Here is a 17,228-nt window from a genome sequence, read left to right on the forward strand (position 1 = left end):
CTATTTATGGAGTTTGTGTTCATAGATACAGAAACTGTTAGAGCTGAGAGGGAATATAAGGATGATCATGTTTGACACTTTTATGTTGCATAGGGAGAAATCCAGGTCCACAGAGCATAACTGAATGTCTTACCTGGAAGTTTGCTACATCAGGGCAGAAAGTCAGGTTTTATGACAGGTCACTATTTTTTCCAGTAGGTCATCTGACTCTTCCCAATACATGGTAGGTGTTCCAATCCTGTTCTAAAGATGTGCTGTATGTTTAGATTAAGAGTATAGGAGTTATTAAATTTGAGTTGGAAATACTAAAATGACCGCACAATTTTGTATCTTTAAAAAATGCATATTTTTAGTACTGTCCCCTGAAAAGGCTCTAAAGCAATGATGACCCAGTAGCAATGAGTATCCTTAGCAGTCAACGAAATGGCCTGTAATAGCATTTCCAACAAAGAGGAACAACAAAGAGATCCTTAAAGAAATAAATAACTCCTAGTTTGTGGCATTATTTTGTGCCAGAAAGCAAGAAAACTATCAAAGACTTAGCTAGGTCCTGTCAAAAGGACAATGTGAAGGGATTTTCCCTAACAAAATAATTAACAAAGAATGATGACTGCAATGAATTTTACGTTACAAGCTCATGGAATATAAAATTTATTCAATAAATGAAAACCTTTCTCTCTCTCTGACTGCAAGTCCTGTGGATTCAGCCTATGCTCATTTCATGTCACGGAGATAACATCCCTGATTAATGCACAGCTTGGGTTAATACAAAACTCCATGAGCTTGCAATGTTACTTTACACAGAGAACAAAAAATACCTAATTGGTCATTATTCCGATTGCTAGAGTATCAACTATTTGCTCTGAAACCTTATAAAGGAAAAGAATTAAGCATTTATTTTGCCTTTCCTGTACAAGCTGTATCTTAGAGTTGCCAAATAGAATGTCAAGGTAATGTTCTTTAAAGAGGAATTCGAGCCAATAAAGAATAATGGAATTAGAGAACTGCACTTGTACCACTACTAATGAAATAATGGCTCTAGGCAGATTCCCATTGGATGTTAAAACCATTAGGTGGAACTTGATAATGGAAAGGATCAGGCTGAGTCAGCATTGCTAAAAATAATATACATCATAATGGGCTGCAGTAAGAAATATGCAGCACTACCTGTGCAATATTATTGCCTAAAAAGTTAAAACCGAATCCAATAAGGCCTTTACATCTAACTATTGATTTAGAGGAAATACAGGAAATAGAGGAATCAAATTAAACAACCAGGAAGTAATAAGCCAATCCCAGGATATTGGAATGTCAACACAACAAGTAGCCTGGCTTCTCCAAAAAATCAAGTAGAAAAAAAGGTGAGAAAGAAATTGTTCTAGAATAAGAATTGTATATTATGTGTGGACTTTGAATCCTGATTCAGAAAAACTAATTAGAGAAAAAAAAACTTTACACAATTTTAGAAATTTGAATATGGGAAAACCGTTATGTAATATTGAAGAATTACTGTCAGTTTTATTATGGCACAGTGGTGATAAAAACTAAGTTCATTATCAGTTATAACTGTACGTCAACATGAACCAGTTCTCTGAATATTTCCTTTGGATTTTCTCTTGCATCCATCAATAGCTTTTCAGCAACATAATCTTGATCCCAATAGCCCTTTAAATAGTGCCTTTATTGACCTCATTTAACTCCTCCTTTAAACCAAACATATTTAAGAATAAATTTGGCTTCAAATTGATCATAGTGACTTGAATGGATACAGGTTTATTTTTCTTATAGAAGAAGTTTGGAGTCAGGCAATTGCCAACTTTGACTTAACAGACAATGAATGATAGAACTGGCATCTATGTTTTGATTTCTTGAACTTTCCTATGTAATAGCAAAGCAGCTACAACCCTTAGAGCCATCACATCCATGCTCAGTTTGGGAGTATGAATAAGGGTGTGACCAGCTGCATCCATAAACCTCTATTAAAACAAAAACATTTCCAGGAGCTTCCCCACTAGATTTCTTATTATTTCTCTTTGGCCAGATCTTAGGGAAAGCTAGGAATATAAGTCAGGATTGTCATGGCTGAGTTGCACTATTATAATCCAAGCCCTGGAGAAAGGCAACAGGGTGGCTCTGAACAAACTGGAATTTGCTTAGTAATAAAGAAAGGAAACTGATTATTTGGGTAAGTAACTAACACATATATAATAATTATCTAGATAAGTCTTTCTAAAATATCAATTTCATCAGTTCTTCTTTTTAACTGCTGTTCAAAGTTTTCAGTGGTCCTTGCCTGGAGCAACCTTCCCAAGATGGTTCTCTGGCATGCTGGTCTTGAAAGATATTCCTCTCACCAAGGCTGGATTATCCAATTACTGCCACAGCTGACTGTCCAACATGCCAAGAACAGAAACGAATGCTGCCCCTCGATATGGTAACATCACCTGAGGAGATTCAACAGTCACTTGGTGACAAGTTGATTATATCGGAATCCTTGCATCTTCAAAGGGGAAGAAATGTTTTATCTCAACAGAGAGGGACATGTGTTCTAGATGTGGGGTTGCCTTTCCCGCCACACTGCCTTAGCCAGCACCATTCCTTGAGGGCTCTGATATATTTAGCATGAGATCCCTCATAATACTGCCTCAGAGTAAGGCACCTACTTAAAACACAGGAGGGATGACAGTGGGTATACGACAGTGGGTCCTACTGACCCCACCACATACGGCACCATTTAGAAGCTATCAGTATTGGAATGACCTCTTGAAGGGCAGCTAAGGCTTCTGCTTAGAGATGACCCTTCAATGATGGGGTGTCCTTCTTTAGGATGTGCTACATATCTTAAACCAATTACCATCATATGGTGCCCTGTCCCCAGAAGGAAGAATACATAGGTCTAAGAACCAAGACATGGAAGTAGGGGTGGCCCCACTGACCACCACTCCCAGGGACCTACATGAGGAATTTGTGCTTGCCATAACTACAACTTTACATTGTGTGGGTCTAGAAGTCCCAAGTCCTGGAGAGAAAGATTCAATCGGGCAATATAGTAAGAGTTCCACTGAACTTAGAGCCAAGGCTGATGCCTGAGCCCTTTGGGCTACTTCTGCCAGTAGACCAGCAGGAGCAGAAAGGAATGATGACACCAACTTGAATAATTAAACCTGCTCATCATGAGGAGGTAGGACTGCAGTGACCTAATGGAGGTGGGAAGAAATATGTCGGGTACTCATGGTCAGCTAGGTCACTCAGGCTTTCACTAGAAATTGTCAAGTAGAGCAAATGAGGCCTAATAAGGGAATGATAGAGAGAAACTCACACCTACCCCACCCCATGCAAACCACTTAGACTAGCAGAAGTTTGGCCTAGAGATAAGGAAAATGTAGAAGGGACTCATGAGAGTCAGCTACAGCCTCAGGATCAACTGTGGCAGCCACTAACCATGAATCCTAAGCTTTTCTGTAAAACGTGACAAGCAAAAGCTGAAAGAAATTGTGCCACAATGAAGGGAACTTAGTGTGAAAGGCAAGCAGATCTGAACGGGACCAGGGGTGAAATGCAGTAAATGTGGTGAATGTGGTTGGAGTCCCACCAGATCCTATTCACCAGGCTGATGTCCCCATCCCCAGCTACTGTGTGTGTTGGCTGCTGCCTGTTCATGGGAACTCTTTCTCCAGAAAATTGCCTTAACATGAAGTAATACATCCCCCTTCCTCAGGGGCTGGGGAACCACAGCCAGTGACAGGGAGCAAATGGACATGGGGATATAGCCTGGCCCCTTTTACTCAATGTGGGGCGACTCTGTAGTGCTGTTTGTGATCCAGAGCTCCTCATGAGACCAGGCTGAAACTGGACTCCAGTTGAACTCACTTCCTTGGCTGGCTTCTTGACCCTCTCTTAGCCTGCTCACCTCACTCTCTGTCTCCTGAGAACATTTTGTCCAGTATTTATCTTCTCAAGATTCCCTGTTTTGGGCTCTTGTTTCTAGTAAATCTGATCTAAGATACTGCCTGTCTTGGGTTAAATTTTGTCCCCCAAAAAGATATGTTCAAGTACCAACCCCTGGTAGTCATGCACGTGAATTTATTTGGAAATAGGGTCTTTTTAAATGTAATCAAGTTAAAATGAGGCTATATTGGCTTGGAATAGTTCCTAATCCAACAACCTGTATCCTTGTAGGAGGACAGACACAGATAGACACACACAGAGGGAAGACTATCATGTTACAATGGGAGCTGAGATTAGAGTTGTGTTGCCGTAAATGGGACCATCAGGGATTGCCACCAACCACGAGAAGCTAGAGAGAAGCAAGGGTGGATTCTTCCCTAGAACCTTCAGAGAGAGCATGGCCCTACCAACATGTGGATATTGGATTTCTAGCTTCCCAGTTTTAAGTCACTTGGTTTAAGATATTTTTGTTGTGGCAGCAACGGGAGCCACATACACTGTCATTGGAGGCCCAACTTAGATTTCATTTTCTCTGTGAACCTCTCTCCCTATTGAGTCCTGCCCCACTGACACCAGGATCTCCACAACAGCACCAGTAGCCCCCATTTTCCCCTCCATTCACTGCCTCTTACCACATGCAGCCTGTAGTACATCTTCACTGTTTGTAGGTGCCAGACTCTAAGTTCTTGGAGAGCAAAGACCAGAGATGATACTTATGCCACTTTCCCAGTTTAAGGAGTCTCTTTAGTTAGTATTATCTTTGTGATAGAAAACTCTAAAGATGTTTTCTTGTGCATTCCTATTTTAGCAAATGCTCCTTACGAATAAGAGGTAGAAAAAAAGTTGAGAATCATTCAAAATAAACAGTTTTTCCATATATATGAAAGGTTTCATTTCATTTATGTGTTGGACCACTTTGGCTGGTGGGGAGGAGGGTGTGTTAGAGCACTGACATAGTTAGGGAGATAGACTTTTTAAAAATGTGGACTGGTAAAAGTATTGGCAGATGCATAGAATGCTTTTAAAAGTTGGCATTTGTTAACCTGCTTGCTTAAAAAGGTGCTAAGACTGGGTATTCTGAAGTCATCTCATTTTGAAGGCTCATGTCCTTAAATTCCTCTGGAAGCCAAAGCATATCTAAAACAAATACAGGTGAGTGGCAAAAGGTTATATACAGATTTAACTGGAAAACAGAAACATGCTGGCCTCAATTTCAAACTCTTTGATTTTAGCATCCAACAACACTTATTAATTAAGGAGACATTCACATTCTTTTTAGTGTTCTCAATTCACATCTGGAATGTTACCTTTGAGAACAAGTGTCCTACAGAATGCCAGCCATCTATTAGGACCACATTTCTGGGACCATTCTCTTCTGATTAGACTATTCTGGGAGGTTAGTGGAAGGGAGGCAACAAGGAGAGTATTGCTAGCCCCATAGAGCAAGAGATTAATAATATCAATAAAACAATCTCATTCTTGGCTGCTGTTGGAAATTGAACCCTTAGTATACATTCTTCAAAAATAGTTTGTGAGACTGAACTTCAGGGAAGGAATTCACTGGTCAATGTGAATAATCACAAATGCTTTAAATTTAACATTTTAGCCTAGTCATCTTAAAAATAAGTCCTAAGAAAATTAAGTCTACTGTTTTTTTTCTTCTAAGTTCCCAAAGGACAGGTGGAGATGATTCAACTGTAAATTACTTGGATAACTTTAAATACAGTAAGATGGGTCATCGTCAGAGTTTTGATCTGGAATACTGCAGAGGATGAGCAGAATAAAGGCAGGATCACTTACTGACATATCCAATTTTATATTTGTAATAGAATTAAAAATAAGAAACCCATTACTGATTTTCCTGGAAGATTTAATTTTGTCCCTTAAGGCTATCTTGTTTTCCTTCTTCTTCTTAAAATATGTCAAAATGTTAGCAGAATGAGGATACTGTTCTTCTGTCCTAGATGTCTTATATTCAAAATATTCAAATGTAAAATCAGATCAAAATAGAGGTCCAGTTTAAGAAGGCAAAGAACATGAGAACATTTAGAGTATCTAGTGTCATTCTACAAAAACCTTTTCTTTCCTCATGAGGGCCTTTGATATCCTGCCCTGGAAAACCAATACACATTATTGTACAACTTGATAATGTGTGCATACTGCTCTGTGAGAAATTGGCAGAAAAAGTAAAGGAAAGAAATAATACGCGTAGTTATAAAGGAAAATAATAAGGTCACTGCAAGCACAATTTTTCTTTTTTCCAAGGCTCAGTGTTCATCATCTAAGATTGGATTTCATTTGCACTTTAATACTGGATGGGAAAACTTCACGTTAGTTCTATCAGCTCACCTGCCTGTGACAATCTCAAGATCTTAATAGCTAGACCACCAAACAGGAAATAGTCTTGCAGATCAAGTTTTTGAAGTTATCAGTCCACAAACCTTGCTTGCCAAGAATATTTTCCAAAGCCTGTACAAATTTACCATTATATTATATAAATTAAAGACAAATATTTTGTTTATGTCTTTTTATATACAATAGAAAATAAGATATATCTCAGGGTAAATTAATTCATTTGCATGTATCTGTTTATTTGCATTTATTTATTTTTTTAATCATTTATTCCTTCAACTAACCCAAGTTAGGAACTGTGCTAAGTAGTGAAAATGTAAAGATGAATAATCCATTTTCCTTCAAAGAGTTCTTAGGCAAGCAGGTGGGCAACCACTAACCATATAATGTGATGCACAGAGATGCATCCAGTTCTAAATAGGCCAAAACAGCTCCACCCAAGTGGAAAGAAACATTTAGAGCCCTTCAGAACCACTAGGACAGTTGGCTCTGATCTCAGATAAGTGGAGAAAACACATCCCCACTCAAATGGGAATTTGTTCCTCTGTGCAACTTTCTAAATCTTCTTGGCTAAATCTTTGAAAACCAAGTTCTTCATTTTCTTTCTTGTTCTCATTCCAAGAGCAGTTAACGTTGAGTTTGCTCTGCCCCAAACCCCTCTTCAAAGTGCTGGTATTTCAACTGGTTTTAAGTAAACCTCAGTGTTTTGTTTCATTTCTTTAATGCTGAGAGGAGGTGGGGGGAGGACAGGACTGCATCTCTTTCAGGAATGTTACCTGCCTGTGAGCAGAGCCACTCGCTGCCTACACTCTGCTTGCCTGGCCTTCCATACCCATGCAGCTCCAGGATCGCTTATCAGGTAAGAGATTCAAAAAAGGCAGTCAGAGCTGTAGCAGCAAACTGTTTCAGCTATCAAGTCTTGCTCTAGCTAGTCTGATTCCCCTCAATTGTTTCTTCTCTATCCTTCCCACACTCACTAACCCCTCAGTTCCTGGTCTCCAAGTTTGCTTCCCCATACTGTAGGTCAGTGGCTCTGCTAGTCTCTACTCCCTCATTCTGCTTTTGGATGAATATGTATTACAGACTTTCAGCCTAATCCTGGCATTCAAATTTCTCTGACCTTTATATTTTACTGCCTCTTTCCTAGAACTAGGTACCCTCCTTGTTCGCAGGGAGAGCTAACAGCATAGTGGATAGAATGAGGCTTTGCAGATAGAGCTGGGTTTACTTCTTGGCTATATAGCATTTCTTAGCTGTGTGACTTTAAGCAAGACCAAATCTCTCTAAGCCTCAATTTCAAACACTATTACCTTACAAGGTTTTTATGAGGATGAAATGGGATAACAATTAAAAAGCACCTAGCATATAGTACAACCAATAAACAGTGGCCATTTTATGATTATTTTTGTACACACCTTGTTTATAGTTAAGGCTGGGCATGCCCACTTCCTGGGAAGTAGGTGTCCATTCCTTTGCAGTGTGCCAAGAACTATGCAAACTCCTGACACTATAACAGTGATAAATACAAGGTCCCTATCTTAAAGGAACTCTTGGATCTTTCAGAAGAGACAAGTATGTGTACAAATTATTATGACACAGAGTTATCACACAGCGGCAGGAAAGAAGACACACTGCTTGGGGAATACAAGAGATAAGACTGTAGCATGCAGCTCACAAGAGCTGTTAAAGTCGAACTGCAAAAAAAAGTTGTACAAAAATTTTGCCCTGGGAGAAGCCAAATTAGCACAAGCATATGTACGCACAATGAACTATAAAAGGTACACAGTAAACCCCACAATTTCCTGAGTGTATCAGTAAGGGTTTGGTCAGAAAATCAGAAATAATTCTAGATGTTTCAAGCAAGAAGATTTTAATTCAGGGAACTGGGTACTTACAAAACTATGGATAGAATTGGCACAAGGGAGATCAGAGAAGACCACTGCTAGCTTTAAGGAAGTCAAGAAATTACAGGAACAACAAGAAACTGCTGGCATTACTCACAGCTCTGAGCTGGGGGTTTAGCAGGAAATGTCTCTGGGGTTGACGCAAAATCTCATGCCTGCCTACTGGTGCTGGAAAAACAATAATACAACTTCTGCTTCTGCTCGCCTTCCAAATCTCATGTGAGTGCCTACATTACCCATGTCTTTATTTTCTGATGCTTTAACATCTTGGGACCTTGTTGACCCAAGAGGCACTGCCTCTCCCAGGGTTAGCTAATTCCTAGAGATAGCAAACAAATATGCTCTGAGCATACATTTTAAAAACAAGCTAGACCATCTGGACTCCATACCCCAACCACCTCCTTTATGGCAGTCTCCTACTCTGGGTCACTATCCATCTGCCCTAATCACTCCGGTCCCAGACACCAGACAACTAAGGACAACCTCGACATCCCAGAGCCCACTGAAATTATTCAAACTAGCCAATCCTAAACCTGTATACCCTACCCCACCTGTTCTTTCCAGTGGAAACCACAATAAAGGTTCTTGTTCACACTTCACCCTCACCACCCACCCCACCTCCTGAGCAACTCTGACGCTTCTCCCATGTGCTGTGCCCCAATGGTACGACATATCCCCTTCTCTTGGGATCTGTAAACAGAACTAGCTTTTCAGTGGCAATTGTATCCTGGTCTGCTGGCCTCACTATACTTGAATAACTTCAAAAACCTATATTTTAATAAAGTGCCTCCCATTGAAGAAACCTAATGTAGAATTTGCTGGCAGAAATTTTGAAAACGTAGTTCCCAGGCTTCAGACTACTGGAAGAGAGAGCATGGAAAGAGAAAAAATAGTGCTGAGTTCCCAAGACACAATCCAGCACACTGAGCCACAAATGGGTGATAGCCCTCATTTAGTGTGGCTAAAGAAATAGGTCTAGTGTGGTCTGGATTATTCCATCTGACCAGGGTTGGCTACGTTTTTACTAAATTTTTGATTACTTAATAAAATTACTAATTTTTGTTTCTAATTTTGATTTTTTTTTTTTTTTTTTTTTGAGATGGAGTTTCACTCTTGTTGCCCAGGCTAGAGGGCAATGGCACCATTTCGGCTCACTGCAACCTCTGCCTCCCGGGTTCAAGCAATTCTCCTGCCTCAGCCTCCTGAGTAGCTGGGATTATAGGTGCCCGCCACCACGGCCGGCCGATTTTTGTATTTTTTAAGTAGAGATGGGGTTTTACCATGTTGGCCAGGCTAGTCTTAAACTCCTGACCTCAGGTGATCCACACACCTTGGCCTCCCAAAGTGCTGGGATGACAGGCATGAGCCACCACACCCAGATAAATCTTGATTACTCATTGTTCAAATGAGCCTCTCCACACTCACTGGTAGATCTCCATAGAAGTTTTTGTGGCCTTTTTTGAGTCCAGCACACTGCTTGCCACACACTTAACTTACTAACCAGAAAGGCTGTGCAGTGACCCAGCCCCTTAATGACCATGAATGACCCTGTTTTCTCTCTCATCTCATTGGTGCCACATATACTATAGCAACAGAAGAGAAATTTAGAAATTCTTTTGGCAGGAAAAGGCATTTCCTGCTTAAAATATGAGCTGAAAACGGATCCCTCCCGGGTAACACAAGTGATGCTTCCTGTGCAGTATCTTTAAACTTTCCCTATCCCAATAGTGGGGTCTTGGTAGTTTTCATGTTTAATCTCCTCCCACTGCCCTACCACTGGCATGGAGAGAAAGCTCAGAAGCTGGAGAGATTTAGACTCAAACACATGGGTTAGCCACCAATATATAGAGTGTGTGCTAAATCCATAGAAGTGTATGCTAAAACCTTTTGAAGATGGGTGTGACTTCCAGCTTCGATTTCAGTTAGAAATTGATCCCTCCTGTTGTGAACGATGTAGCACACTCCCTGTGCAACATGGTTAGGCATCCTATAGGGAGCAATAGTTCAGCAACATGGGTTTTTTTTGGCATTTATTTACTCAAGAAATATTTATTGCTTCCTTTTCTTCTTCTTTCTTTCTTTTCTCTTCCTTTTCAGAACAATTCAGTACTAAATCCATTTTGAGGGCATCTTCACCAGGGCAGAGGAAGTACCAAGCCCCTCAGCAGGTGTCAGAGTCTGACCAGGGAGAAGGTGACCACACAGAGGGTGGAGGTGGGAAGCACCTCCAGTGGGGTATGTTAGAGCTCATGTGGGGTGAGGAGAACATCAGCAAAGGAAGACATTCTGCACAGGTGCCAGCCCTGCAGCAGTGAGGAAGGTCTCTCTACCTTCCGCAGTGGCCTGGCACACTGTGTGGGAGCCCACAGGGGTGAGGGGAGAATCAGTCAGGGAGACACAGCCTGGAGTGGGGTGTCAGAGTCTGAGAGGGGAAGGCAGGCATCGTCTTGGGCAGGCAGTGGGATGAGAGATTGGTTACATGAGATGGAGGACTGATCAGCAAATATATTAAGAATAATAGATGCTGGTGTTGTCACTGTGAATGGAGAAGTTACAAACATGGAGAAGTAGAAAACTAGACCGAATCTTGTGTATTTTGGATTAGAATGGCTCAGTGAGAATTTCTGATCTTGGGTGTGTGTGTGCGCGTGTGTGTGTGTGTGTCTGTGTGTGTGCACAGGCGCATGTGTGTATTCTTAATGGGAGCAAGGACAATGAGCAAATCCTGACATCAAACCTGTTTCTGGACACCATTCTCCACTGAAAAGAACCCCTCTCTGGAGCAACTGCTGGTTCCAGGGCTGGGATAAGGAAAAGCTAGAGGAGTCTCAAACATTTTCTTGTGTCTGAAAAGTAAGAATGATGATGAGACACCAAAAGTCCACAGAACAGCTTAGATCTAAACCAATGCAAACATCAAAAAAAAAAAAAAAAAAAAAAAAAAGGATAGCCACAGATTATATAACCTGTTGAGTACAAGAGGAAACCAAGAGTCAAAACTGATATAAAGAAATAAATGGGTAGGGGCGGAGCAAGATGGCCGAATAGGAACAGCTCCAGTCTCCAACTCCCAGCGCGAGCGACACAGAAGACCGGTGATTTCTGCATTTTCAACTGAGGTACTGGGGTCATCTCACTAGGGAGTGCCGGACAATCGGTGCTGGTCAGATGCTGCAGCCTGACCAGCGAGAGCTGAAGCAGGGCGAGGCATCGCCTCACCTGGAAGCGCAAGGGGGAAGGGAATCCCTTTTCCTAGCCAGGGGAACTGAGACACACAACACCTGGAAAATCGGGTAACTCCCACCCCAATACTGCGCTGTAAGCATACAGGCACACCAGGAGATATATCCCACACCTGGCCGGGAGGGTCCCACGCCCACGGAGCCTCCCTCACTGCTAACACAGCAGTCTGCCGCGATCTATCCGCAAGGCAGCAGCGAGGCTGGGGGAGGGGCGCCCGCCATTGCTGAGGCTTAAGTAGGTAAACAAAGCCGCTGGGAAGCTCGAACTGGGTGGAGCTCACAGCAGCTCAAGGAAGCCTGCCTGTCTCTGTAGTCTCCACCTCTGGGGACAGCGCACAGCTGAAGACCAACAGGGGAAGTAGCGGGAGCCCGTGCAGACGTGAACGACTCTGTCTGACAGCTTTGGGGAGAGCCGTGGATCTCCCAAAGCGGAGGTTGAGATCTGAGAACGGACAGACTGCCTGCTCAGGTGTGTCCCTGACCCCTGAGTAGCCTAGCTGGGAGAAATCCCCCACTAGGGGCAGTCTGACACCCCACACCTCACAGGGTGGAGTACACCCCTGAGAGGAAACTTCCAAAGGAAGAATCAGACAGGTACACTCGCTGTTCAGCAATATTCTATCTTCGGCAACCTCTGCTGCTGATACCCAGGCAAACAGGGTCTGGAATGGACCTCAAGCAATCTCCAACAGACCAACAGACAGTCCTTCTGACTGTCAGAAGGAAAACTATCAAACAGGAAGGACACCTATACCAAAACCCCATCAGTACGTCACCACCATCAAAGACCAGAGACAGATAAAACCACAAAGATGGGGAAGAAGCAGGGCAGAAAAGCTGGAAATTCAAAAAATAAGAGCGCATCTCCCCCTGCAAAGGAGCGCAGCCCATCGCCAGCAACGGATCAAAGCTGGTCAGAGAATGACTTGGACGAGAGGAGAGAAGAAGGCTTCAGTCCATCAAACTTATCAGAGCTAAAGGAGGAATTACGTACCCAGCGCAAAGAAACTAAAAATCTTGAAAAAAGAGTGGAAGAATTGACAGCTAGACTAATTAATGCAGAGAAGATCATAAACGAAATGACAGAGATGAAAACCATGACACGAGAAATACGTGACAAATGCACAAGCTTCAGTAACCGACTCGATCAACTGGAAGAAAGAGTATCAGCGATTGAAGATCAAATGAATGAAATGAAGCGAGAAGAGAAACCAAAAGAAAAAAGAAGAAAAAGAAATGAGCAAAGCCTGCAAGAAGTATGGGATTACGTAAAAAGACCAAATCTACGTCTGATTGGGGTGCCTGAAAGTGAGGGGGAAAATGGAACCAAGTTGGAAAACACTCTTCAGGATATCATCCAGGAGAACTTCCCCAACCTAGTAGGGCAGGCCAACATTCAAATTCAGGAAATACAGAGAACGCCACAAAGATACTCCTCCAGAAGAGCAACTCCAAGACACATAATTGCCAGATTCACCAAAGTTGAAATGAAGGAACAAATCTTAAGGGCAGCCAGAGAGAAAGGTCGGGTTACCCACAAAGGGAAGCCCATCAGACTAACAGCAGATCTCTCGGCAGAAACTCTACAAGCCAGAAGAGAGTGGGGGCCAATATTCAACGTTCTTAAAGAAAAGAATTTTAAACCCAGAATTTCATATCCAGCCAAACTAAGTTTCATCAGTGAAGGAGAAATAAAATCCTTTACAGATAAGCAAATGCTTAGAGATTTTGTCACCACCAGGCCTGCCTTACAAGAGACCCTGAAGGAAGCCCTAAACATGGAAAGGAACAACTGGTACCAGCCATCGCAAAAACATGCCAAAATGTAAAGACCATCGAGGCTAGGAAGAAACTGCATCAACTAACGAGCAAAATAACCAGTTAATATCATAATGGCAGGATCAAGTTCACACATAACAATATTAACCTTAAATGTTAATGGACTAAATGCTCCAATTAAAAGACACAGACTGGCAAACTGGATAAAGAGTCAAGACCCATCAGTCTGCTGTATTCAGGAGACCCATCTCACATGCAGAGACATACATAGGCTCAAAATAAAGGGATGGAGGAAGATCTACCAAGCAAATGGAGAACAAAAAAAAGCAGGGGTTGCAATCCTTGTCTCTGATAAAACAGACTTTAAACCATCAAAGATCAAAAGAGACAAAGAAGGCCATTACATAATGGTAAAGGGATCAATTCAACAGGAAGAGCTAACTCTCCTAAATATATATGCACCCAATACAGGAGCACCCAGATTCATAAAGCAAGTCCTTAGAGACTTACAAAGAGACTTAGACTCCCATACAATAATAATGGGAGACTTCAACACTCCGCTGTCAACATTAGACAGATCAACGAGACAGAAAGTTAACAAGGATATCCAGGAATTGAACTCATCTCTGCACCAAGCGGACCTAATAGACATCTATAGAACTCTCCACCCCAAATCAACAGAATATACATTCTTCTCAGCACCACATTGCACTTATTCCAAAATTGACCACATAATTGGAAGTAAAGCACTCCTCAGCAAATGTAAAAGAACAGAAATTATAACAAACTGTCTCTCAGACCACAGTGCAATCAAACTAGAACTCAGGACTAAGAAACTCAATCAAAACCACTCAACTACATGGAAACTGAACAACCTGCTCCTGAATGACTACTGGGTACATAACGAAATGAAAGCGGAAATAAAGATGTTCTTTGAAACCAATGAGAACAAAGATACAACATACCAGAATCTCTGGGACACATTTAAAGCAGTGTGTAGAGGGAAATTTATAGCACTAAATGCCCACAAGAGAAAGCAGGAAAGATCTAAAATTGACACTCTAACATCACAATTAAAAGAACTAGAGAGGCAAGAGCAAACACATTCAAAAGCTAGCAGAAGGCAAGAAATAACTAAGATCAGAGCCGAACTGAAGGAGATAGAGACACAAAAAACCCTCCAAAAAATCAGTGAATCCAGGAGTTGGTTTTTTGAAAAGATCAACAAAATTGACAGACCGCTAGCAAGGCTAATAAAGAAGAAAAGAGAGAGGAATCAAATAGATGCAATAAAAAATGATAAAGGGGATATCACCACTGACCCCACAGAAATACATACTACCATCAGAGAATACTATAAACGCCTCTATGCAAATCAACTAGAAAATCTAGAAGAAATGGATAATTTCCTGGACACTTACACTCTTCCAAGGCTAAACCAGGAAGAAGTTGAATCCCTGAATAGACCAATAGCAGGCTCTGAAATTGAGGCAACAATTAATAGCCTACCCACCAAAAAAAGTCCAGGACCAGATGGATTCACAGCTGAATTCTACCAGAGGTACAAGGAGGAGCTGGTACCATTCCTTCTGAAACTATTCCAATCAATAGAAAAAGAGGGAATCCTCCCGAACTCATTTTATGAGGCCAACATCATCCTGATACCAAAGCCTGGCAGAGACACAACAAAAAAAGAGAATTTTAGACCAATATCCCTGATGAACATTGATGCAAAAATTCTCAATAAAATACTGGCAAACCGGATTCAGCAGCACATCAAAAAGCTTATCCACCATGATCAAGTGGGCTTCATCCCTGGGATGCAAGGCTGGTTCAACATTCGCAAATCAATAAACGTAATCCAGCATATAAACAGAACCAAAGACAAGAACCACATGATTGTCTCAATAGATGCAGAAAAGGCTTTTGACAAAATTCAACAGCCCTTCATGCTAAAAACGCTCAATAAATTCAGTATTGATGGAACGTACCTCAAAATAATAAGAGCTATTTATGACAAACCCACAGCTAATATCATACTGAATGGGCAAAAACTGGAAAAATTCCCTTTGAAAACTGGCACAAGACAGGGATGCCCTCTCTCACCACTCCTATTCAACATAGTGTTGGAAGTTCTGGCTAGGGCAATCAGGCAAGAGAAAGAAATCAAGGGTATCCAGTTAGGAAAAGAAGAAGTCAAATTGTCCCTGTTTGCAGATGACATGATTGTATATTTAGAAAACCCCATCGTCTCAGCCCAAAATCTCCTTAAGCTGATAAGCAACTTCAGCAAAGTCTCAGGATACAAAATTAATGTGCAAAAATCACAAGCATTCTTATACACCAGTAACAGACAAGCAGAGAGCCAAATCAGGAATGAACTTCCATTCACAATTGCTTCAAAGAGAATAAAATACCTAGGAATCCAGCTTACAAGGGATGTAAAGGACCTCTTCAAGGAGAACTACAAACCACTGCTCAGTGAAATCAAAGAGGACACAAACAAATGGAAGAACATACCATGCTCATGGATAGGAAGAATCAATATCGTGAAAATGGCCCTACTGCCCAAGGTTATTTATAGATTCAATGCCATCCCCATCAAGCTACCAATGAGTTTCTTCACAGAATTGGAAAAAACTTCTTTAAAGTTCATATGGAACCAAAAAAGAGCCCGCATTGCCAAGACAATCCTAAGTCAAAAGGACAAAGCTGGAGGCGTCACGCTACCTGACTTCAAACTATACTACAAGGCTACAGTAACCAAAACAGCATGGTACTGGTACCAAAACAGAGATATAGACCAATGGAACAGAACAGAGTCCTCAGAAATAATACCGCACATCTACAGCCATCTGATCTTTGACAAACCTGAGAGAAACAAGAAATGGGGAAAGGATTCCCTATTTAATAAATGGTGCTGGGAAAATTGGCTAGCCATAAGTAGACAGCTGAAACTGGATCCTTTCCTTACCCCTTATACGAAGATTAATTCAAGATGGATTAGAGACTTAAATGTTAGACCTAATACCATAAAAACCCTAGAAGAAAATCTAGGTAGTACCATTCAGGACATAGGCATGGGCAAGGACTTCATGTCTAAAACACCAAAAGCAACGGCAGCCAAAGCAAAAATTGACAAATGGGATCTAATTAAACTAAAGAGCTTTTGCACAGCAAAAGAAACTACCATCAGAGTGAACAGGCAACCTACAGAATGGGAGAAAATTTTTGCAACCTACTCATCTGACAAAGGGCTAATATCCAGAATCTACAAAGAACTCAAACAAATATACAAGAAAAAAACAAACAACCCCATCAAAAAGTGGGCAAAGGATATGAACAGACATTTCTCAAAAGAAGATATTCATACAGCCAACAGACACATGAAAAAATGCTCATCATCACTCGCCATCAGAGAAATGCAAATCAAAACCACAATGAGATACCATCTCACACCAGTTAGAATGGCAATCATTAAGAAGTCAGGAAACAACAGGTGTTGGAGAGGATGTGGAGAAATAGGAACACTTTTACACTGTTGGTGGGATTGTAAACGAGTTCAACCATTATGAAAAACAGTATGGCAATTCCTCAAGGATCTAGAACTAGATGTACCATATGACCCAGCCATCCCACTACTGGGTATATACCCAAAGGATTATAAATTAGTCTACTACAAAGACACATGTACACGTATGTTTATTGCGGCACTATTCACAATAGCAAAGACTTGGAATCAACCCAAATGTCCATCTGTGACAGACTGGATTAAGAAAATGTGGCACATATACACCATGGAATACTATGCAGCCATAAAAAAGGATGAGTTTGCGTCCTTTGTAGGGACATGGATGCAGCTGGAAACCATCATTCTTAGCAAACTATCACAAGAAGAGAAAACCAAACACCGCATGTTCTCACTCATAGGTGGGAACTGAACAATGAGATCACTTGGACTCGGGAAGGGGAACATCATGCACTGGGGCCTATCATGGGGAGG

Source organism: Rhinopithecus roxellana, chromosome 9, assembly GCF_007565055.1.
Source record: "Rhinopithecus roxellana isolate Shanxi Qingling chromosome 9, ASM756505v1, whole genome shotgun sequence".
NCBI lineage: Eukaryota > Metazoa > Chordata > Mammalia > Primates > Cercopithecidae > Rhinopithecus > Rhinopithecus roxellana.